The 26,239-nt window shown below is 34.5% G+C and overlaps 1 long non-coding RNA gene across 1 annotated transcript in view; it reads right to left on the bottom strand.

Annotated features, from left to right (window-relative positions):
- Positions 1-8,370: 8,370 nt before the first annotated feature.
- The window catches only part of LOC141943250 (uncharacterized), a 32,903-nt gene continuing 15,034 nt past the window's right edge, over positions 8,371-26,239 (bottom strand). The window contains exon 3 of the long non-coding RNA XR_012628901.1: positions 8,371-9,746. This is a non-coding gene — a long non-coding RNA (uncharacterized LOC141943250). The remainder of the gene's footprint in view (positions 9,747-26,239) is intronic.

Here is a 26,239-nt window from a genome sequence, read left to right as displayed (position 1 = left end):
TGAACAGAGTAAGTACAGTATCACATTTGAAAGACATTTGAGTTTAATTCGTATCTTAAAATTGACAAAGATAAACAATCACAGCTACGCCAACTGAAATGCACTAATGTATACAGGACATACAAGCTAGACCCGGGAGCAGAGACAAATCAGTTCTTCATATCATCATTGTGGCATAAGGTCATTCAAAATGTAATTGTACTTCTTTGTAAAACAGAAAAAATTGTCTGGTTGGAGCTGCAAATTTGAAATGGTTTTGTCTGTGTAGTAATCCTTTATCAGCATGTATGAACCTAGCAATTCTCTGTTTCATACACAATTTGCTGGCAGACTACAGTAACCATTTGCTACTTTTACTTTGCTGACTTAATATTCAGCCAGATACAACAAAAACCTCCTAACTATATTTCTGGAAAGAAACCAGCCCACTTTTAACCCTTCCAAGTTATCTCAATTTCCTGTTCACCATAGATATGATTAATATTACCCTATTAGCCTGACCGTGTCATTTTATTCTTTCAATTCCATGCCAGCCTTGTAGAAAGCAATCTGTCAAGAGATACATTTACAGAAATGATTTGTTTCAATGTTTAAGTGCTGCACATTGACTTTTAATACTTAAAAATGGTTACAGCAAACTGGTTTTTAAAAGCTTATAGAACTGTGTGCACGTGTGTGCATATGAAAAGAAGTTAGTCCGTAAAGAAACGTAATTTTCTCACAATTCACCCAACACTACTCTAGCAGTTTCAAGAAAGCTTGTTCTAAAACATAATCTTATAAGAGTTGCCTATCTAAAATTTCTGTTTGTCACCACATCTTGGAATATAACATCTACTTGAATTCATAGTGATATCTATGATTAAGACATTTCCTTATTTCACAGTTTTACACTAACCTAATACAACAGGTCCAGAAGACAAAAAATAGCAAGTCAGTTTATGTTTCCTTTATAGTTTAACATCATGAAAATATTTCCATAAATATGAAAGAACACATAGATTGGTTAAATATAGATTCAGTTTTATCTCCTCAATGTTCTGCAGTTCATATAAATATTTGCAAAAAATAAATACAAAAGCTATATGTTATTAAACACACACAGAGACACTTTTCCCCAGCTGGATTTAACATATATGTCTATAACTCTGTATTTCATCATAGAGCACAGTACTGTATTTTCAGAAGAGATAATCAGCATCACATGCCAGTATCTTATATAAGCTTTTATATATAGCTAATTCACAGAAGAATGGCTTTCAGAAAATGCAACATTTTACATTTCAAGAACTGAATACTTATTTTACCTCAATAAACAATTATTTCTTACAGTGATGGAAGAAAATAATTGCCATTTCAGACATGTCAGCATTTACCTGTTGCTCTGTGAAATACTGCACAGTGACAAAATGCTTAGTTACTTAATCTGCTTGAGCAATTATTTATATAAGCATTCTTTACATATTCATCTGCAGGTGTTTCAATTTGTTTTTTAAAAAGTAATAACAAAAAATTAACATCAAATCCAAACCACATGATGTGCACATGCATGTTTTGGTTTTTACCCCATTTGGGGGGGGGGAGAGATAACAACCCTACTGAGACTGTGCTTTATGAAGCACTTTAATGAGATTTCTGACTATGTTTTTTTACCAAGAATGTCAAATAAGCTTCAAAAGCAAATGTAAACTGTAATGCAAATGACACATACTAAAAAATAACCCTATAAATCTGTTCATTCTGTTTAGATAGTCTCCTGAGTTGTAAAAAGTGAGACTGCTTAGCTTTATTAGATGTTTTAGAGAAAACTAATTTTGGGGAAGTAGGCCACTGATAGTGTTATACTGTTCTAGTGATTTACAGTGAAGCCATCTATCTTCTAATCTTCTGTAGTATCTTAGTAATAATTAGGCAAACTTATACCAAGTCTTTTTCAGGAAATTCTTTAGACAGCCATAAACATATAACCTCCTAATAAAAAGGATATAGATAATTTTATCTTTTACACTAAGGATATGAACAAGCTATGCTTTGCTAAAACAAAGCTATACAACATTTCAAAGAAAAATTTCCATTCCCTTTTAGCCTGTCAAAGCAGTTCCAGTGTCTCCCATAACACAGCAGCTATATCTTAATACAAATCTGAATGACTATTTTTAAAAATGTAAAGAACACAAAAAATTGGTGAGAAATGAAGCTGTTAAGTTCTACATTTCAATTTAAGATATTACTGTTTGAAAAAAATAAAATCAAAGAAGCAATTATGAACGCTGCACCACATCATATGAAAGAGTACAAATAAAGGGGAGCAGATTTTAAGCCTTCCTGTATAATCTGAGAGCTTTAAAAGCTCTTCTTTCCACATCTGAAAAAATATATTAAGCAGAATGTTAACATTGGTTGCATTTTTGTGTGTTTGTGCCCAAAGCGACAGCACTCTAGGGCTTTGTTTTGGGATATCTTAATCAAACCTAAGGATGGATAAGCAGATCTACACAGAACTGTAATATGATTACTGAAGACAGACAAGGCTCAATAGCTAGCACCAATCCTTCCAGTCTTTTTAAGAATATAAATTGTAAAAATCTTCATACCATGTTCTTTCTTATTTTCAAACCAAGGCGTTCAGCATATAATGAACCATTTTAAGAAGATATGATGGCTGAAGGGTTTCTGCCTTCGCTCCAGTTCAAGAAAAAAGTGTAAAACAGTTTTAGTGTGATAGTTGTTATAACCATAATACTCTAGTAGGCAGTGCCAAGAAGTCATTAATGCAATATATATCTCTTTGATTCCTAAAATGCTGAGTTAATGGGCCAAATTTCACTATACTTTGTACTTGCAATGCTGTCATTTTTTATAGCTACCAACTAAATATAGTAGGTACTAAACAGATATTTCTTGTACTGACCTTTATTTTGTTATCTTATAGAAAGTTTAAGAAAAATAACAGCTTAAAGGAGTTCTCATTCTTTTAATTCTGAATGTATATGTGTGTGCATCTATGGGTTTTCTTGAAAAAAAAAAGTAGGTTTTTGCACCTTCGTTCAAAATTTCATTGGTTACACTAAATGAACTCTCAATTACCTTACCCTGATTTTCCAAATCTGGGGAAGAATTTAACTCCTATGTTAAATGTGACTCATCAGCATAAAATTACATGCAACAATCTGTACTATCCAGTCTTTTATATATACATATATACACACATATATAAATTCAGTTAAAGAAATATTCTAATATTTAGTGTAAAATGAAATCTACGATCTGCATGGGAGAACTAATCACTGAAGTCCATGACAGCAGGGACTGTAGTAGTCTGCTTCTGGTTGCATACAAAATGAAAAAAGCCCCAGCATATCCAAATCAAAAACTAGATGAAATTGAGAAAATATGTGTGACTCTTACTGAATGTGAAGAAAGGAGCTATACACATACACACCCACAAGAAAGAAAAGGCAACTATGTATTTAAGAAAGTAAAGGCTATCAAATGTGTAAATCTATATAGAACATATGGAAAACTTAAGAAGTCCATTTTCAATAGCTATCAGTTGAGACAGCTACTAATATGGTACTTCTCTGTAATATATTAATATTTGATGTAAAAGTGACACTGTGGGGTATAGTAAATTTGCTAACAATCTAACGGAAATGCAATGTGAGTTTAAAGGGAAGAAAATAAAAAGAATAGCCGGAATGCATGCTCTAAGACTACTGACAATAATTCTCTAACCTGTCACAAATTACATTTTAGCTACTGTAGGGCATGTATAGGCTCGTCACAACTAATAACATTTTTCTTTCATCAGGTTTGTGTTAACATTCTGCAAATCTGAAATGTTTACTGTAATGAAGTAATGCATTATATAGATAGCATATGGTTGCTGGCTTTGTTTATATCATTTTAAAATATCTGAAAGGACCGCTTGGGTTAAAGAGCAATGTTATTGCTTCCACAGTCAGTTGATGGGTTGTTTAATAGTATTTTAAATGTTTGTTAATGATAGTCTCAAGGAAACAGAAAAGCACAGAAGCAATGCAGAATGGCAATATCACAATAGTTACAAAGATTAAAATGCCACTAGGGGACAGTAGAAAGTCACAAAATGAGGTTCTGTTGAAGAAACCAGAACAAAAGGCCTTTCTTTGTCAAAAAAGAAATCACAAATACACATTTCTAAATAAAAATCATTTCACATGTGAGGGTTTTAAAATTCTGCATTAACTAGCAAAGTGAAAACTGGGAGACACTTGCATGAGTCTATTTTTAGGTTTTTTTATATTTATATCCATGTATTTTAACATATGCAGCACTTTCACTTTAATAAGAATAAATGCAAGTGTGAAATAATTTATTTGCAGCACTTTTACAGTACTGTGAAGTTCTTAAAATCCAAAAGGTATTCACCACTATACATTAATACAAACATACAAATTGACCTTTGTACTACTGGTAGTTTACTTGGTAATAAAATTATTAGATAATGTATGGTATTGTGATATTTATTAAGCAATACAAGTAAATGCCTAGAATTTAAGGACTAACATACTTTAGAAAATGATTAGGAAAGGTCTGCTTTGTTATGACCTGTTATCAATGTATGGGCGCATACATTGATGATGTCCTTTTTGATGACGTCAAAGGTAGTATTCACTCAAGAGCAGGGCAATGCTCTTCAAAAGTTCATAGTAAATTCCAGTATTCATATGCTGAAACCCTGCAAAATAAAGCAAAGTACAGCTCTACTTTATCTGGAATAGAGTATCAAAATCCTGTACTTAGTAATTTTACTTCTTTTTCTTCATTCAGAAGATCAGCCATGGACTCCAAACACTATTCCACAGACTAGAAAGTTTGGTTCAGATATTTGTAGTTACAGAACTTTCACAGATTATATGAAGACATTCGAAGTTAATAAAATCAGAGGAATCTGCCGGGCTGATAGGCCTTTCCGCTCACATGAGTACAGGAAGTAAATGCATATTTCAGAAGTACTTCAAAATTTTTCATTTCCAAAGCAATGCATTTTATCTTTGAAATTATCTAGATATTGGGAGCATCTAATCCTCAGCCATGTATTTCACAATACACAGGAGATTATCTGATAGCTACATAGGACATTGTGAATTATTTTTTGTTTCTCTTGCGCACAAAAACACACAAAGAGGTTGCAACTGCTGAAAGATTTTTTCCATTCCAGAGTGCTAAAATGCAGATTCAAAACAGCAATGCAACTCTCTCTCCTCACAGCTTTATAATTGCAGTCATCTCATAGCAGTGTCATGAGCTTGAGTATATAACAGACATTGGACAATGATATAATTGAACATTTGAGTGAAAATAGTAAATCTAAGAAGTGTTGTTCTATAATAAGGGATGGGACTGTTTTCAGACGGAAAACTTAAGTGACATACCTTTATGCATGTGCAAGAGAGAGTGGGGACATCTAATGAAGCAATGTATGTGGAACAAATACATAGAACTGGTAGACAAACAAACACCCTGCGCTTGAAAAGACAATTCTTGTACCGTAACACAGAAGGAAAGAAAAGAGAGAGAGAGAGAGAGAGAGAGAAGGGGGGGGGGGGGAGGGGGGGGGGGAGGAGCAGAAATTGGAGGAGAGGATGAAAGGCGGGGGGAAGTGAGAAAGAAGGGGGGAGACAGGGAAGGCAGAAGGGAGAGAGAGAGAACAAGAGAAAGAAAAAAGAAATAATCTAAATTAATTCTAAATGTCTATAATAATTTTTATAGACACCATATGCACAGAGAAGACAAAAATTTCACATATGCTAAAATTCTTAGGCCAACAGAGCAGACAATGAACAGTCTAGAACTACAAGCCCATTTCTCAGACAGTACTGTAAAAATTTTTTAATTGGTGTTGCATTTCAATAACTGGTTTAATGAAGTGTCCCTCAAGGTAAGTACATATATCACGTGACTGAAAAACAAGATACTGCCTTAAGCTGTGACACTTCAAGAACAGTAATGTTTAACATGAGATGGGATATTTTTCTTTTGAAAATCTGAAAAAATGTCTAATTACTTGGGTCTCAGATGTTTTAAAATTAGGCAGGGATGCATTCATTTCTATGAATGCAACAGCAGGTATTACCTTTTCAGTCATTGTTATGTCCTTGGAAACCCAGCTAAAATGTTTACTCTCAGGAAAAAAATGTACTTGGAGGTCAAAAGGACTTCTAGGAAATGACCCAGGCAAAACACTTCAGCTGACAGTGGACTTCTTCAAGCACTTCCTCAAACCCTCTGAACTGTGGTAGTATACAAACATACTCTTAAATGCTTTGCTGAACAGCATAGACTTATGATCCATTTTAAAATTGTAATTAAGCACTTTAAGTGTTTTGCTAAATTAAAACTCAGATCCTAAAAGGTAAAATGTGCTCAGAAGCAACTGATGTCACTGAAATCAGTCACTATATAGATAAAACACAATAAATAGAATAAAGTCTACAAGTCACTCAACAGCAAATAAGTCTGAAGTTCTTATAGTTTTGTGTTGAAGTTCACAGAATTTTAGGGATGCTTCACAGAAGTGACACCTTAGCAGTACAAAGATTCAAAGTACTAGCATCTTGTAAAAGGAACTAGTATTCAGGGAAAGAGCAAAAACACTAATATAGAGGTAGTAAATGTTTTTACACTTGGTTTATTTTTAAAAAATCAGATTCAGATGTTTCAGAGAGGCTGATGTTGGATCCTTCTCTAACAATATCATTATGCCTTTACTATGTGTTTTCAAGTAAAGACTTCATGTCTTTAATCAGAAGATGATTTGTACTCACTTTTCCCTTAGCTTCCCACAGTTACTTTTTCAAACATACTACCCAGAAAGAGTACTTCTTCCAATTCTCTCAAACAAGACTTTATTTTGCTGCACTCCTTCCTTCCTGCTATTCTCAAAATTCATCCTCACACTGTTGCGTCCTTTCCCTACCTTCCTACCTCAAGATTGTCACTGAACTAATTGCTGTTTTTACTTTCCATGTCACATGGCTCTCTGATGTAATTTCTTCCTTGCTATTCACCTCTTGATTTTCCGTGCTTGCATAATCACAGAAAACCACATAACAATGTAACAACTTGTGATTTGGTATTCCCCTATAGGTCAAATTTAGGTTTCCCTAAATCAGGATCCACATTTCTAACAACTTAGAATACGGTGTTTTGATGTGTTCAACTATAAGCTAATTCTCTCAGAATGGTTATTCCTTTAGACATTCATTTAACTGTAGGCTGTAGTTGCTTTAAACTGAGCTCTGAAATCTTGATATAGTTTGTGAAAAATATAGGTCTGTCCCTGTAAGAGGCACTTTGAGTGAAATAGTGCTGTCTGTCTTAGTATATAAAAAAACCAAATGGATCTACACACAATTGTCAGAAAGACATGGTTTGCAAAAATATTTTGAAAACTGTGGCAATATCAGATGTTAAATAGAAACTAATATTCAATGTCCTGTAACAAATTAAGGAACCTAGGATACTTTTGTTTTTAAAAAATCTATGTTAGTGTTTTATTTCATGGAAAATATCTTTTTGAGAGAATAAATTGCTTCTCTGTGCTGAAGAAAGTAATCTGGAAAAAATAGTGTAAATATGCTAAAACTTAAATCTACTGATCTCCCATTTAATTCTAGGTACATGAAAAACAATGGATAGTTCTGATACAGCACCTGATTGATATTTCCAGGGTGTGAAAACCTCCACCATGAGATTAAGCTGATATTGCATATTCAAACACATACAATGATATATTTGTCATTGCTATTGACCTTTATCTCTCCAGTTTCCTGACAACCTTCTACAGTTATTGACATTACAAATACCAGCGACAACGTGCAGGGCAAAGTATAACCTTTCATTTACCTTCATGTCCCTCAAATGACTCACGTAGGTAGTTTCAACAAAAGCTGCAAACAATGATACTGTTGATTTTTTTTTCTTAACTTGCTAAAATGTTTTCCATTTTCCTCTTGTTCTCTGAAAATCATGCCAATAACTCACTACAAAGGAAACGATTTCAAATGAATACAGGTAATTAGAAGTGTCAAGAAATCAGCAGAGAGTAGGGTGTCTGCCATCATTTCTGTGGAAAGAGTGCCAGATTCCCTTTCAAAAAGGTCTTTGTCATTTTTTAATAGAAGGTAATTAATGTAGACTACAGTAAAGTGTACAGGATCCCAGTCACTTGTCTTTCTTTCCTTAGAAATGGGACCATAAAGATGTTTTGATTTCTAGAAACAATCTTCTGAGGTTATTCTAAAATTACTTTTAATTACAAGCATAGTCTTTTTAGTCTTTTTATTATTTTAAAAGCAAGAAGAGGAAGAATTTGGAAAGGGCACATTTATAAGGGTGAAAAGAAAAAAAGTTTTATTTTAAAAAGTCCAGAGCTAAGTAGTCTGTTTTGAAAGTGACAGGATGATTTCACATAACAGAGAGTATCCACTGAGGAGAACACTAAAACCAGATCCGAACATGGAAATCTATCCACTAGTAGCTTAACATTCAACTATCTGAATAGAAATGTGAAATGGCAATGCTTATGTAATGAAAATTACAGATATGCAGTTTGCGAAATGGTACATACTAGTGGTAACAGAAATAATTGTTTAGCTATTCTGATAACCATACCTCTGACAGACAAACCCAAATCATCTTACATTGACCTGTACAAAATTTAAGATTTCGAATAACATTGTGCACTTTATGGAAAAATATTTATACTGAAATCTAGAAAAAAGAGGGTATATGTTTTTTAAAGAAATGTGTACAGTAAACCAGAAAGTCGAATCATTAAGTCATCTGAGATCAGTAACTTTCCTTCATGAGGAGTTAATGCCTCCCAATGAAACAAAACCACAAACCCTAATACAAATTATCTAACAACATATCTAATCCTAGTATGCTACTACTATGAAGAACTACAGACGTTCTTTGAAGTCATAAAATTATCCAGAACTTTTCTGATTATAATTACAATATTTCCCTTATTTCCCTTCATGTTTCCTACAATATGTCTGTTCTCCCTGATCCTTGATGACATAGAGAAATAACCATTGAATTAAGAGATTAAAATATTTCCTCTCTTTTCTGTTTCATTATGGTGGACAGCTAGAGGGCCTCAAGATTATATTTGTATTGATACAATGAGATATACCAATACAGAAATTTTATGTTAAACAAGAGACCAAGTTTAGTGAATGTGGTTAAGCATTGTGAAACACAAACATCAAAACTTTTTTGATAATCTAAAAAAGGTCTCAAAAATATGGAAGACTGATAACAAAGCATAGTGTATGTAAGAAAGAATATCACAAATTTTAACTTTGCATTTCCATCTGTATGTTCAGTAATAGGAGAAATTTATAATAACATTTACCAACACTGTTTATTTGTGTTACAATGAGGTCATCAGTTTGGATTTTAAGGCAACATAGACATCTAAAAGGAAGAAGCTGACAACCTTCTGATTTATGTAAATCAAGCCTAACACATTTCATAGTCTGCATGTCACTGCCAACAGGAATTAAAAAGTAGTAACAAACATAAACAGCTCTCTGCTTCGTGGTTTGGAAAATAGTTGATAGATCTTAGGGCAGTAATTCCCAAAGTTTTCAGTTCACGTCTTTTCTTCTGGATCTGCGAGCTGACATTTCCTACTGCACATGTAGATTCACAGCTGCAGGCGCTCTCTCATTGGGGATTGCTTCTGCTGTATGCTAAAACCAATGGAAAGACTTTAAAAAACTCCAGTGGGCATTATACTATTTTCTACAGCGATAAAATCCAGAAAAGGTGCTACAAGAAATCATAAAGGTTCGTTACCTACTCTACAGCTCTGAAGAATGAGAGTTGGAGAACCACTGTTCTTCATCAGGCTTAATCTGTGTTTCTAACTCCCTTGAGCAAGAGTGGCAAAGATTGGACAGAGTAGACCCATATATGCATTTTAATACCAAGAGAAAGTTCAAACCTTTGATCTTGAGACAAATCTGGCAAAGCTGCAAGAGTACTATTTCAGATCAATGTGTTGTAGAGCACTGTACTTGAGTATTAAATTTACTGAAACAAAATGCTGCTAGACATTGAGGCAAAACAGTTATAAGCCTATAAATAAGAAAAGGTTTTTGTCCTAGGAAGCCATGAAATTAAGTAAATAGTCAGACAATACTTCTGAAAATTTACAATTATTGTAATCCTGTTTTATTTCTCAAAATAGGTAAAAATTTGAAGTTAGTTTACTACTGGGCTAAAATCGATAGCATGGTAAAATTATCATAGAAAATATAATAAAAACCAGCTATCTATCACAGTAATACTACATAATTTCTTAAAAAATCATCAAAGTGAGCAGGTAGCATAGCAAGCTCTCTATTATCATCATAGCTCTGCAATGAGCCACTGGCATAAAGTAATCCTAACCACAGCACAGCTGTCAAAGGTATTAACTGAAGTCAATCAGTATTGGTCTGATGTATAAATTTAGAACACTCCTCTAACACTTATAAGACCAGGTGCAAGTTTGGTTCACTGTTTTGCAATATCTTAAATATGTGACCTAACACTAAGTAATTGCTTATCCTGAGCAACTGTCTCAAGCTCTCTGTGCTTGAACTATCCCACTGTGTGTAAGACAGCAGCTCTCCAAATGTAATACATTAGTAGTAGTATTAAGACATTTCAAAATTGCACATAGCTGGACACAAGAGCTGGAAGCTGCTACTTCAGGGAATGGGAATCACCACTGGCAATAACAGTGGTAACAGTGGTATCTAGCCAGAATTTCAGAGTTAGGTTTCTGACACCTCAGGTGAACATCTCACTACTGAACTCTTTAATCTGTCTGCTGGACTAATTAAAAGGTGAATAGCTCACAGAGGAGCAAAAAAGCTACCCACCACTCATGTCACTAGCTGGGAAGTTCAGCTTCCCACACTTGGGAAATGGGTGACACAGATGAAAGACACAGATTTAAAAAGACAGCAGGGAAACACAAAACCCTGTCCGACAGACAACTGATTATTTAAAGACCTTTGTCAGTTTGGTAGAAAATTCTGCCCTGGGCCTAAAAAAACCATGTCTGTCATAAATTACATTATAGTGGATAGGCTTGAGAAAAAGTTTCCGCTGAATCCCATTTCTGTTCCAGTAGGTTGGCTTGTTTTACAAAAACACATTTAGTCCAAGACAAAAAACCCCCACAGAACAAAAAAACATGAAAGTCAAAACTAGCTCCATTCCTATTAATCTACTTACCTCCGAGTATAACAAAAAGCATAACTGAATCTGGGCTGAAATTTATACAGAGACATTAGGCTCTGCACCTATTGACATTCACTCATATTCTTGTCCACTCCTTACTTACAGCAGAGAATACAAAGATATTTGTTAATTGGGAACTTTTTAATATAAGAAAACAATTCCACTTTGAAAATAAGTATATATGATGAGTCAAGTATTTCATAATTATTACAAAGTGTATCAATTTTTCCTTTTTATTAGATTGCAAAACTAAATATTTCAAACTAATGCCATATAAATATTATATGAAATATGCACATTTACGCATAATCAAATATGTTGAATAATATACTAAGATTTATACTTCCAGTAGGTTTTTTTCCCCTTAATAGGTTTCATGAATTTCTAGCAAAGATATCAGTGGTTGTATCTTGCCATCTACTAGCATAGAGAAAGAAGCATGACAGAGTTGGAATTGTGTTGAGCATGCAACTTTTGTTTTCAATTACAGTAGTGTTCCAGATCAACAAAAAAGGTAAAGGTCTGTGTTTTATGATAAAAAGTAAACACAGTGAACATTTAACTATGATGCCCTGCCAAGTTATTTTAAAGACCCTCATTCATGTGCAAAAATCAGTGAGTTTTGTAATGATAAATCTATTTCTTCCACAAAAAAATAACTTTTTCATGAAATTTATATCAATATTTTGCAGCCCAAGCATATTAAAACAACATCAATGTTTTGAACCTGCATGACATAAAAAATAGTAGTTGGTCACAAAGATGTGTGTCCTTTGAACTGTTTACACTCATGCATCCCAGTGGGACTGTTACTTGTTGAAGGATGACAAATAAATGAAACAGGAAGCTGGTTTAAACTGGTATTGGATGTTGCCTCAAAACTTTTCCTAATTTTCTTCCTACAGAAGTACAGCTTTCACTATAGCAGAGTTCAGCACAGTAGTAAATACTGTCCGTTTCTTCCTGAGTGCATGTGTGCATATGCATGTAAACATTTTAAGTACCATGTTGGTGGAACAAACATTCCAATATTAACAACAATAAGCAAATATATCTTGGTATTATTTATTCTATTTGCCCTTTGTGCAAGGTGCAGGAGCACCTGGAATATCAATATAGTTCAAAACTACCCTGTAACCTATTTAATTTCCATTCTTATCAAGCTGATTTTTTGAAGACAAGAGAAGAAAGCAATCCTTGCAGTGGCCAGCAAGTTCTATAGATTCACCTGGTTTAGGTCAATGTGGAATGATTCAAGCATTTTTAACTATTCAGTGGGGACTTCTTTGATATTTCCATTACAAAAAATATTTTTATATTTACATTAAATTAGGTAGGTATTCTTCACTTTAATAACAAGAAATAACTTATAAGATGATTAATAACATCTAATAATATATAGCATTTGATAAGATTAATATCTAATAATAGAATAAAATCTAAACCTAAGTTTAAATAATAAGAAATAACATCTAACACATAAGTTACTGTCTTAAAATTTTGAAAAGGAGTTAATAAAACAATGTTAGCAATTTCAGCTGTCAAGGTAACAAAGCAATTCAATGTGAATACAAAACTATGTCAGAAGAATCTTAGATCAGCAACATAACTGGCCCCTGCTACAATACTGTAAACAATATCTTGTTAATTCCAGAAAATACAGGTACAAAGTGTTACCACTTTGTATCACCAAGAAATTTTAATTTTCCTAGTATTCTATTTATTTCAAATTTAGTAAGCTGCAACCACCCCTTGCTATAGCTCTCACATCTCCTCAAAGCCACTGAAGTGTAAACGCCTGGGAAGAGATACAAAATCCTTAACTAGGTAAAACTAGAGATATGAGCACTGAGTTTAGAATTAGCAGCAGAACAAGAATTAGAACAGTACTGGGACATCCGAATCTGTGTGGAATTTAGGAAAATTTTAGCAGTGGTCTCAGTTTCTTCATGTGTAATAAAGAATTATCTCTCCCATTTACCTCAAACTGTGATAGAATTAATCACATGATTAAGGCAGATCTGTGAATTGCCTTGCACATGTAAGTTCTAAGGATCTTTAAACAGGAAATTTGAAACAGGAAAGCATTTTTGCATTTGTGAATTCATACTTAAAAAAATATTTTTAGGTTTTAGATTAGAATGAACTCAAGCCCAGACACTTTCATATATCATTTTAACATAACATACCTAGAAATGCTCAATATTAAACCCAACTTCTCAATGGTATTCCAATTTGATTACATTTTACTCAGGATCTATCCTTACAGTTTTGCTTAGAATAAAAAGCTGACAGGCTTCTTTTCAGTTGGGTAACTGAAATACAGTGGATACAGTCCAAAGCAACAGAATTACCAAACAAAAAAAATCACTACTGTTAAGTAACAGCAAAGTGAACTCAAGTTTCAAGTTTTGGCCTCACACCTAAATTCTAAACTTACCCACATCCAAATACAGCTTTGTTGATTCTAAATAGACAGGCCAGATATAATTGCCTCTTCCCCCACACCCTTTTAACCTCAAAAAAAAATCCATTTAATGGAACAATGGACAATAAATACATGCAGAACAAGAAAAGGGCCATGTTGAAAGAAGGAGGGAGTGTAAGATTTTCATTATGAACAAATACAAAGGAAAATAATCTTGGGAAATTTCATTATTCTTCAAGAAGTCTACAGCTTACAGCAGTCTGGTCTAATGGATCAGAAGGATGAAGTTCTCCAAACTTCACATAAAAATAAATAAACTAATAATTTGAAGAGTAGAAAAGGGAAACTGCCTCCTCCAGATTTCATTGGTTCAAATAAGCAGACTGTTGTGCCTTAACATTTGTGCAACAAAGTCAATAAATAATTTTCTCTATGTTCTTTCAGAATTGTTGAATAAGAAATTCTGGATCATGTAACTTTTCTGTCACTTAAAATCTATCCAACAGTGATACTTTTTGCATTAACATAATTGCCATGCAGTGTACTAAATGTGGCTCATTTTAATGCTATATCGATATGTCTGACCTCATAATAAATATTATGGTCCCTGGTCTTTAAATGTTGAACAGTGGTGCCTGGGTCAATGGCATATTAATAGGAGTCAACTACTTTCATGAATTGTTAATTAATTACTTTTGCTGTTTTGCACATTAGTCTGGTCATCAAAGAAATAACAATAGCGCTTTTTTCCACAAGAGAGAAGAATAACAGGCAATTGCTGAGCCGAAGAAAAGAGGTAAATCCATATTGTTTCAATTGCATGGATGCCAGTAGGAGCCTTCTTAAATACTACTTAATATTTGGATTAACGTACTGCTCTGTTTTGAATTATCCCCCCCAGAAGATATTTTGGCTAAGATACAATGCCAAGAATGTTTTGTAGTATGGTGAGACAGCTGTAGAGTTGACACAAAAATAAGCAAGTTGAGTTCAAGCTTTTTCACTTCAGGACTTTTCAGTGTGAGCAGAGCTCTCTACAGTAGCTAGTCCTCTGTGCGTATCTTCAAAACTTGCATTACTGAAAGATAAAGTCGTATTTACAAGTATGCAGGCTAAAGTGTAGTAGCACTTGTTGACACTGAACATTACTTGATAATCATAACTATGTATCATACAAACAGAAAAAAATTACAGACTGTGCTCTTGTATAAAAGGGACCATATTCTCTACTTCACTGCAACTTCTCTAAAGCAGTATAATTCTCTGCATAGCATACGGTGGACTAAAGTTCTATAAACTGAAGACTCAGAACTATGAATCTAATTGTACTTCTAAAATGTAAAGGTTACCAAGGAAAACTCCTTTAAATACTCAGGACTTCTTAATTTAGTCTTCTTAAGGAAACAACATCAAGAATGTGCTGAAGTTAACTATTTGGGAGTCAGGAAGCATCAAAATTAAAGTTAGCCAGGAAACATTAAATATGCAGTGGTACATTTCACAGAATCATAGAATCACGAAATCATTCAAGTTGGAAAAGACCTTTAAGATCATCAACTCCTACTGTAAACCTAACCCTGTCAAGTCCCACTAAACCATGTCACTAAGTGCCACATCTACACATCTTTTATATACCTCCAGGGATGGTGACTCAACCACGTCCCTGGGCAGCCTGTTCCAATGCTTGACAACACTTCCAGTGAAGAAATTTTTCCTAATATCCAATCTAAACCTCCCCTGGGGCAACTTGAGGCCATTTCCTCTTGTCTTATCACTTGTTACTTGGGAGACCGACACCCCCCTCGCTACAACCTCATTTCACGTAGTTATAGAGAGAGAGGAGGTCTCCCCTCAGCCTCCTTTTCTCCAGGCTAAACAGCACCAGTTCTCTCAGTCGCTCCTCACAAGACTTGTGCTCCAGACCCTTCACCATCTTTGCTGCCCTTCTTTGGACACGCTCCAGCACCTCGATGTCTTTCTTGTAGGGATGGACCCAAAACTCGGCCTCCCCAGTGCCGAGTACAGGGGAATGATCAATTCCCTAATGCTGCTGGCCATGCTATTTCTGATACAAGCCTTCTTGACTACCTGCGTACGCTGCTGGCTCATATTCAGCTGCCTGTCAACCAACACCCCAGGTCCTGTTCCGCCAGGCAGCTTTTCAGCCACTCTGCCCCAAGCCTGTAGCTTTGCATGGGGTTGTTGTGACCCAAGTGTAGAAGCCGGCACAGAGCCTTGTTGAACCTCACACAATTGGCCTTGGCCCATTGATTCAGCCTGTCCAGATCCCTCTGTAGAGCCTCCCTACCCTCAAGCAGATCAACACTCCCACCCAACTTGGTGTTCATTGATAAATAAAGAGAACTGGCCCCAGTACTGGGCCTGGGGAACACCACTTGTGGCCAGCCACCAACTGGATTTAACTCCATTCACCTTCAACTCTTTGAGTCCAGCCATCCAGCCAGTTTCCATTTACTTTATTCTACTGTCCTAACATGCTTTTTTTCTTTATTAAAATCCACAGCAGAACACGTTTTATCTTAAGCATTTTATGTTTTCCCAAATTGCTACAAGCAAATTGTTTCTAATGCCATCATAACCCTCTCCATCATTACTGATAGACAGTTAATACTTTTTTTCCTCACAGGTAGAATTATTAATAGGTTTAACCCAAATTCAGTTACTTTTGCAGTTTACTCACAGTTCAGGAGACAAGACAGTCACTGACAAATCAGCTTCAGATTTAGGTGGCTTAACTGAATGCCTGAAAATTTTAATTGTCAGTGTTTGTTATATTTACCATATAAAGCTTTGTGTAAAAATTGTGCTATTTTCACATTCCAGTGGAATATACCTGTTTGCCTCCCACCATTACCACAACGTTTCCATCAGCACTTCATACTTCAGCATGGTAAGCAGACAAACATGGCTATTCATCAATACTTATTCAGTGCTGTAGAAAAACATTCATTAATTTACAGGATTATTATCTTACAGTATTAAAACTATGATTACAGTATTTTTTAGTATGCAGTGATATAAACATAAGCAGTTTATCATTATCAACCCATTTAAGAGGAATCAAGTTTGCCCATGCAATTTTTATTTTTAATTTTTAAATTCATTCTTTTTAGTATTTAACTATGCAGTTTTTAAATGGATGGAAAAGCTTTACTTAAATATATATGTTTAGAAACATAAGAAACACAGCTCATAGGATGTGCACAACAGGTAACTACTTGGCTAAACAGCCTCAGAACACCCTATCTCATTCTTCTCAGACTTGGTTAAGTGCAATCTTCCTGTGTTGAAAAATCATAATTAAATGATCCACTGATACTGCTGAAGCAGGAATACCTTCCTGTTTATCTGTCAGGACTGCAATTTCTCAAGGGTTTCTGAAGATCCCCAGTTTACTCATCATTCCATTTTACTACACAACTAATTTAACACCATAGTAACATGGAATAACAACACGATCAGGTGTGTGTAAGCAAGCAACATATTTAACAGAATAACGACTTCCAGAGACATTACATGAGTAAGTTCAGCACCTACATTTCTGGCACAGTTTTTAGTCAAAACAGTCAGTGGATAATACACAACTAAATATGTTTATAGGAAGATTTTGGTGTCAAGAAATGGATCAAGATCAATTTTGGACAATGGCCCCTTTTCTCATAAATGGGACCATAACCTATATAGAAAGTTCAGCTTTCTGTGGGAACTATTTTGAAAACAATGTTAGGGCCTGGGACAGAAACACTCATCTAACAAGCCTCAAATTAGTTTTGCCTCATTCTTCTGATACTGCAAACTAATGGAATATTTCTGTTCAGACTTTCACAAAACAGTTCACTTTGACAGACATTTCCAGCCAACCGCAAGTTTAAGAACATTTAAACTAACCCAAATCAGGGCATTTAAAATTCTTGTGAAAATTAACTACAGTGATCACTACTGTTCTGTGAGAATTATTACTCTACTAAAAGATAAGAAGTATTTTACAGTTGTTGAGTTATACTTCTGCTCAATCATGCATTCAATGATTTTTAGAAAAAAGTATGGACAAAGGGAATGTAGAAAGAAAATGCGTATTTTAATTACGACTACTAAAAGGTTTTTCAGAAACTAATTTGAAAGTATCTTACTATGTCCTGATTTTTTTTTTAAGCTAGAAAACAAGAGTCATCAGATAAAGTGAAGGAAAAAAATCTATTCCACTAGCAACACACTATCCAATCACAGCACATCTGCCTTTCTTCTGTGATGACAAGGATGCACAGATGTTTTTTAATATCCATAAACCAATATGCTAACTATAAAAACAAAGGAACACATACAATATACTGCCAGTAATTCTATTAATCTAAGATAAAAACAAAGATGAAAACAGAATGAATCAGTTTCTTCAAACAAACTTCTTTCTACTTATAAATCAGAGTACTAAAAAGAAATAAATACATATGTATCCTAGTGATCTAACACCCATCCCAAGCTAGCCCCATCTTGTGTCACTGCCTAAGTCATGCAAATTACACCAGAACTGCCAGTTGACTAAGATTAATGACACTGCGCCAGCTTCTTTGTTTCTCTCTGCGGCCGTTTAGTGTGAAATACTATCCAAAAACATTATCTATCCTCTATTAATCCCACAAATTTGTTCACACCATGCACATTGTTTAGGGCAATTTACAACAGGAACATACTGAGCACAATTGCATTTAATTACTTGGGTTCTAATTACATTCATTAAAGGCTAATAAAATAAATGAAACAGCTTTAAAAGCTTCTGCAAAACACATGGGTCTTGTCTCCCTCATGAAGCATACTGTAGAGGTTTGATGTGAAACATAGATTTCAACATATATGTCTGCCTATTATGTATCTGTAATATGCACAAAGACATTGAATGCATATTTATTTATTTATTTATTTATATTTATATATAAACCATATGCACATCAATTCTGAATGATCCTGAATACTGCTAATATTTATTTATATTACTAGTCATGAAGATGCCAGGCTCCCCAAACTACTTTTTAATGTGGTATGTTGAGACGGAGGAATATCAGTTTTAACATTCCAACCCAGTTCTTTTAACTGTTTCCACCTGTACTACAGAGTTATTCCCTCTTTTTCTCTCATCTTATATCTGCATTATAAAAGACAAACTGACATCAGAAGGAGAGGAAGACAGAAAAGAAAGAGAAGAAAAGAGCAGGGAAAACCACATTACTTTATTTGATATATATTCTTAAAAATATTTTGTTAAGGCTCATTTCTGACATTCATCTGAAGATCTGAATTTTTTCTTAGTAGCTATTTACATTAAAAAACACATTCTGCACACTAGGCAGCCTAAATAAATCCCCCATGGTGGTTAAAAATGCAGCTTGTTACTAACACAATTTCCTAATTCTTACATTTCTATGCTATTTCCATTGTGCTTAGAATGCAGTTTATGGCAAAAGACAGAGCCTGGAACATGCTGTTGACAACTGTGCCAGAGAGAATTCAGCACTGGATATTTAGAAAAAAGTGCTTATGGTGAGCTCCTCTCATTACAACTATTCATTGTTCTTGGATTTACAAGAAGATGATCTTAGTAATCAGTGAAAGAAACAAAGTTCTAGTTAATCATCCTACAAACCTTGTACTATGTACATATGTGGTCTTAGCTGAAGATCCAATCTGGTACAATTGGAAATCTAAAACTCTTTATTCTGCAGCACAAATATAATGGTAATCAAACATGTCTGCCAACGGTTAAAAAGTATATAAACTTATACACAATTGTGTTTTATAAAGAAATACAAATACAAAAAAAAAAAAAAATCAGCCTTGAGGATTATACTCCAAGTATTGTAGAATTTTAATAAATGTCTTTAAGCACCATGAAACGCTCAAAGATTTGGTGCTGATTCTATGAAGTAAAACAGGTCTGTCCAATGTATCTTCCTCTTATAATTTAATAAACATTCTCTGGCTAGCAATTTGTTAATTTAAAAATATTTTAACAATTTCTGGGGTTTTAGTCCATTACTGACAAAATAATTATATTTTACCTTAAAATAAAACAATTTTTCTCTTTGGAATATGTTTTACAAGCAGCATGCTGTGCTGGCACAGCACTTCAAGCAGTTTAACTGAGAGTAATAAAATAACCATGGCAATGTGTACCATTTTAGAAAGTTCACCTTAAAATTATACAACTTTGCCACATATACGTCTCAAACTATTTCTTATTACAAACACAAGATCAATTTCTTTTGCGAACTATTAAAAAAGCAGATATTTAAAAAAATCATATGAATCCCTCATTCAGATATATAAACCCCTCATTCGTGAATCAACATTTGCTTTGGAGAAGGGAGGAGGGGCACTCATCCTGCACAACAAAGCAGCAGCTCAATACAGCTGCCATCTGGCTTCCTCCTGCAGTTCACTTCCCATAGCAAACAAGATCCATAGTTTAAGGAGTGTTGGGGAAGGGAGAGGGGCTGCAGTTTTAACCTTACAGCTTTATGATGGGGCATTTTTCCACTCTATAAAAACCCCTCTTAATATAGGAGAATGGAAGGCTCAGGAAATTGTTAGTAGGATAGAAAGCCTTTCACTTCTGTGTTTCTGGTTCAGATCCACATCAACTCAGTGGTAACCAAATACAACTACCACCTAAAGGACTTTTTAATGAAATGAGTTAGCTGATCTCAGTACAATACCTAGTGAGCAAGCATCCATATCACTAAAAGCAACACCAAATACGATAAACTCTTTCCTCCTCGCTGTGCAGAAATTGCTTCTCACCAGTAGCAGCTGAGAACATTTCAAACATTAAAGCATAAACCAAACTATTTTAACTACAAGAGAAGACAGAGTGCTAAAAGCATGACACAGTCAGTGAGGGGTCTACCACGTGATATGCTGCTGCTGCTTAAGTTCATAAAAGCACAAATTTGTCAACTTTCAGTTTATGTTCTCATGTCTGTTGTCCTTACCTTCCCTTGGGTAGTAGTGATGGAAATCTGAGCAGAAAAGAATCTAACAGTTTAGCTTAGCATTTATACTGGAGCAGCTAAAGACTCAAACTGACAGACATGAATTCTCTATTTTTCTTGTATGTTATGTAATAGTGTGCATTCACGATTTTGCTACATTTACAAAATAGTAGTAGACCTAAAGGTTCAGGCTGTGTACTCTTATGGTTCTATCAAAGATGACTAACAAATATATGCTGAAGCAATGATAAAGGTGCTGGTTTAAGTAGTAATATAAAACCTAGCAGTCCACTTGTTGCAAACACTAAGGAACCAAGTCCTTTCCCATTAAATTATCATTAATATCAATGGGAGCTCTAAAAGGTTTCATTGAAATCAATGGAGTCTTTCCATTCCTTCAGCAGGATCTGACTTTATACACATTAACGACCTAATATACAGACAGTTCACAGCATGATGAAATGAAAGACAATTTCTTTCTATATCTAAAAAGCAGCATCCAGTTTATAGTCAAAGTAAAATAAACTTAAAAGTCAAACATTCATGTTGCTGGAAAGGTCAAACACTGTTCTAATACCATATTACTAAACGGATAATATCCATTAAGACCGATCAGTGAAAAACACCAACAAAATGAATAAATACAACCCAAAAGCTAATGAACTCAATCCCTAGCAGCCCCTTGACCCTTATTACTACAGCTGCTGGTGTAGGAAAGGATTAAAGGGGGCTAGAAATCATTGGGTTAACATACAAGGGCTCAGAAATTTGACCTTGGTTACTTACAACATATATCCCCTACTAAAAATGAGTATATGAGGAGAATTAGAAACAGAGCTAGCAAAGGTCAGCTTGAGTGCAGATAAACTAAGAAAAAGGAGGCTTGAAAGGCAAAAAGGTTTTATTTCTCCCACAGCACTTTGTTGTAACCAAGACGGTCTAAGGACAGAAGCAGTATTATGGGAAGCTGGCATTGCTGAACATGCTACATAAACTTTTGGGCACGCAAACCCTTCTTCATGTCTTAAACAGAAGCAGCAGCTTTCAAGGCTAAATAAAAGAGCAACTGCTTACCATTAGATATGTACCAGCAGGTCCACATGTCATAAGACATATGAATAACATCCTCATCACCATGACCAGAAAACTGGACTTCCTCACTAATTGCAATCATAAATTCAATAATCATGACTCTTTTGTCAAACTGCCTCTGAAATACTCCTATACTAAGATCCTTTCCCAGTTATTAAGGTCAACATCAAAGATGGTAATCTACTAACTAAAATGCACAGAAAACCACAGAGTAAGAAACTTAACTCCATAAACCTGCAACCATCTGAAACACATACACACACACACATCATGCATCCTCAGATGCCATCCCATTCACTCTGAAGAAAAATCTTGTGATGCGCTCTAAAAAACTATCAACTATCCAAAGTTTTTTGGTCAAAAAGTACACTTCTATAAAAAGATTATGTTTATTTGAAAGAGATACCTGAGCATCACAGAGGAAATTACAGCTGTCAGATAACACTGTACTCAGTATTTAAGGAGAAAATCATTAATCAATTATAAGCAATTCTAGAGAAGATGCCACTTTGAAGATATCTTCCAAGAATGACCTCAGCCTTCTAACAGTCTCTAGCCTCAGAAAACTCATCAGAAACATCCTAGGTACAGTCCAAAGACACTGAATGGATAAAGACCATATTTGAGAAAGAAAAATCTGACAACATATCTCTATTATTACTGTAGTAAATAATGTCTCAACAGAAACACCACTACCTTTCAATTCTACAACTGCACTTTCAGGAATATAATACAATTTATCCCAGTAACTTGCCATCACAACAGCTATGATATATGTAAAAGTAAGCAAAAACTACATATGGGGGTGAACTGACATAGTCTATAAAGGAAAAAAGTACCCATCTGTGAACACCTCTCACTAGTCACTGTGTTTCAGATCTCTCATTCCCTCCTCTCTGACTGCTCACACTCTATGACCCTATGCTCAGGTAAAACCTACAAACATCTTTGAAATTTTGGTAAGCAAAACTTGTAACTCTACTGGATGACAAAAATCATGGATGCAAGAGAGTGGTTTTATAGCACGTTTTAATCTCCCTTCCTACTCTCACAGACTAACCTGTTTCACATGCAACAAACAACATCTTTTTTCCCTAGAGGTATCTTTGTCTTTTTCTCCTGTTCCCCCTCTGGCCCCATATCATCCTGTCTCTTCCACAAGTTCCAACTGCTTTTCTTTTAAAGATGGTTGACTTGATGTATGTCTGCTATCTCTGAGCAACTGTTCTCAACTTTTATTTTGCTGCTAGTTCTATTTCACACATGGAAGAGAGGTTTGTGTGCCTGCAAGTCTAAATTTTCCAAATACTGCAATTGGTTTAATAAAAGATAATACTTCTATCTACAGACCTCTTCCTGTATTTCTTTAAAGTCAAGTCTGTTGACAACCAAAGTAAAAATGTGAGACAATTAAGAAGCAAATTATAGCATAATAAAACTTCAGGTTCATTCTACTTTCAGCATTCTGAAACTTAAGGAGCAATTTTCTATATTTTTTAAGTTTTTTTAAGCATAACTAGTAAGCTTTTAAATAGTATTCCTGTAGCTCTGAATCTGAATAATTAACATTTAACTAACTTTTTTCTTGAAAAAAAAAAGGGTTGTTTTTGCCAAACATATATTCACTGAACATGAATGAAGAAAAAATGACTCTCTAAAAAGGAGTTCAGGATTCATGCATAACAGAGAACTCTAGATCAGGACAAGCATGGGAAGAAGACCTGAGGTATGTTTTCTATTTTTTTTCATGATGAGTTTCTTGCAGAAAATAAGACAAATACTACGAAAGAAGTAAACTGATCCATCAGTGGACCTAAGCACTTAAAATAAAATGGGAAAGGGATAAGAACAGTTAGTTCATCAAACAACAGGGATTAGATTTCATTGAGGGCCAGTGAAGAGTCATGCAGTAGCAAAAGAACATAACAGCTTTGCGTAGCTTTCGGTGCTTTACCTGGGAAAACATTTAGATCGTATATAATTGTTCATGGTATTTATGAAAGACCGTTGACTGGTATTTATAAAGAAAAAGACTGAAACCAAAGAACGCACATGTAACAATTAAGAAATCAAGGTATGTCCTGCTCACCCAGAGTTAAAAGAGTCTAGTCTTAAACTCAGGTAACTACATCATATAAATCCTTACATAAATTTATGAAACTTCGTAGGGTTCTTTGTCTCTGTTGTATCTATTCATAAGGCAGCTCCAATATCTCGTTCATTTTATGGGTAGAAACAGATTTTTTCAGTTCACATTTAATACTGGCCTAGCTTATAATTTGTTTGTTTGATAACAGCCATTTACTTTATACAGGTCTTTTCCCTGCCTTGTGGTTTATCACCCATTCATCTTTTCATAGGTAACTATTGTACTACCTCCCAGTCTTTGTTTTAGTAGACTACGCAAGTTAAGCTCTTAAATTTCCTTGAGGCTGTACTTTACTCCGTTCAGCTGCACCCATCTCAGTTGAACTCATCTTTATTGAAAGCAGATAACCAGAAATGCGCTGCAGTATTCCAGGTGATGTTCAGACATACCAAGCTCTTATACAATGGAATTAATACTTGTCTTTACTGCAAATACATCAGATCCACAAGAACTTCCAGCTCTTTATATGTTTACAGTCAAAAAAAGTGTAATTTATAGAAGAAATTCTTGTTATTTTCACCTCATATTACAGACTTTTATCCCATTTTGTATTACTACATGCTTATATATTACAAGCAGTAAGGTATTTTTTCATGAAAGCCTATCTCTCGTCTGCTCTAACATCTATCGCTTTGTTTTTAGCACATATTTTTTGTGACAGTGTCATTAATGAAAATATTAAATAAGCTAGACCCCTGAAACATTCCTTAAATAACACTACTCCTGCATCTGATATTTTCCTTTTCAATAACATCTATGATCTTCTTAGACATTTTTTAATCTTAATTTATAAATGCCTTAATTACAAATTAAGTTTCAGAACATGATAGACTATAAATTTAGTGACAATACACAGAAAAAGTGTTAGCCATCACAAATGTGTAACTGAATTCTGACATTAACAGTAACATTTGTTCTCCACTCTGTATCTGGGAAGTTAATTTCCCATGGTTACACAAGTCCTAGTAGGGTTTCTCTCTCTAATAATATTTCAGGAATCTGAATGTATCTAATATATCCAAATATATACTAGACCCCTGGGTGCTTTTCCAGTAGGATCTGTTTAACAGCTCTTCCAGAAGTGAAGCAGAATTTGCACCTATCTCTAAAAGACAAAGGTATATATATTCTGCTTTTTAAAGCATAGCACAGTGATAATACAATGCTTTTCAAAAATGTAACAAAAAGATGTACATCTTCTTGGCTTTAGAAAATAAAAAGTAGGTATCCCTCTGAACTAGAATACATTTGCAGGAAAACAAATGCATACTGTGGTAAATGTTGCCTCAGTATTAATATGTACAATGGCATGAGCCATTGTAAAGGACAGAAAACACACACAATACACTTCCAAATTGCCTGCAAGTAGGGTAAAGAGCAAGACACTTTCTCTTTTCCTGCAAAGAAAAACAGAGCAGATTAATCAAATTTTCTAACTCCAGTAAGAAATTAACTTGGTAAAAGGCCTAAAAGATTTATAGATACCAAGGTGTTTTTAAAGTAATAACTAATAACAGAAGTAGGAATAAAATATTATACTGCTGTATCAGTAATACAATGTACACTGAAAGTCAGATAACTTGAAAGCTTAAATTTAAAAGCCCTACCAGGTAGCTTTTGGATCATTGGCTTTTTGGACCAAATCCCATAGACATTTTTTGACCAGTTCCCATGGGCTGCAAGAATAAAGTCAGAGCCTACACACTTAATCATACAGAACAATGGCACAGGTCTCATTTTTTTTCAGATCACATTAATTCCACAGTGAGGGCACAAAAATGAAGAGCTAACTAGCTGTTACTGGATGAATTGGTATTGAAATATACTAAAATGCATGATTACCCATTTTACTGTTGATTAAACCAAAAGGCTTTAAGGAAAGAAAAAAGTACACAGATATTTCTTCCATGGCTTATTTTTGTTTCTATGCATGACCGAAAAGTGTGACAACAGGTAAAAAAATATATATTTCCCCCACCCCCTCTCCACTAGAGCCAGAAAAGTTCCTTGACATTCCCAACCTGTCTCACTATTTAACAGTTTTGTAGCTTTGTATCCATAGCAAGCAAGTTGAAAGTTTAACCCTTTGGTTTTATGTGACACTAAAATGTAGTTAATAAGAATTTATTTGAGAGGCAATGCAATAACACAATCTCTAAAAGACAGTACATCTACACCCCAAAACTGTACTGGAATAACCCTCCACACTAGTGACTTGTAAATCTTTTATTAAATGGAGCATAATATGATGTCTGTCCTTAATGGACTAGAAAATAC

The sequence above is a fragment of the Strix uralensis genome, chromosome 4, assembly GCF_047716275.1.
Source record: "Strix uralensis isolate ZFMK-TIS-50842 chromosome 4, bStrUra1, whole genome shotgun sequence".
Classification (NCBI taxonomy): domain Eukaryota; kingdom Metazoa; phylum Chordata; class Aves; order Strigiformes; family Strigidae; genus Strix; species Strix uralensis.
The sequence above is the reverse complement of the archived record's forward strand: the minus strand, read 5'-3'. Positions and strand labels throughout refer to the sequence as shown.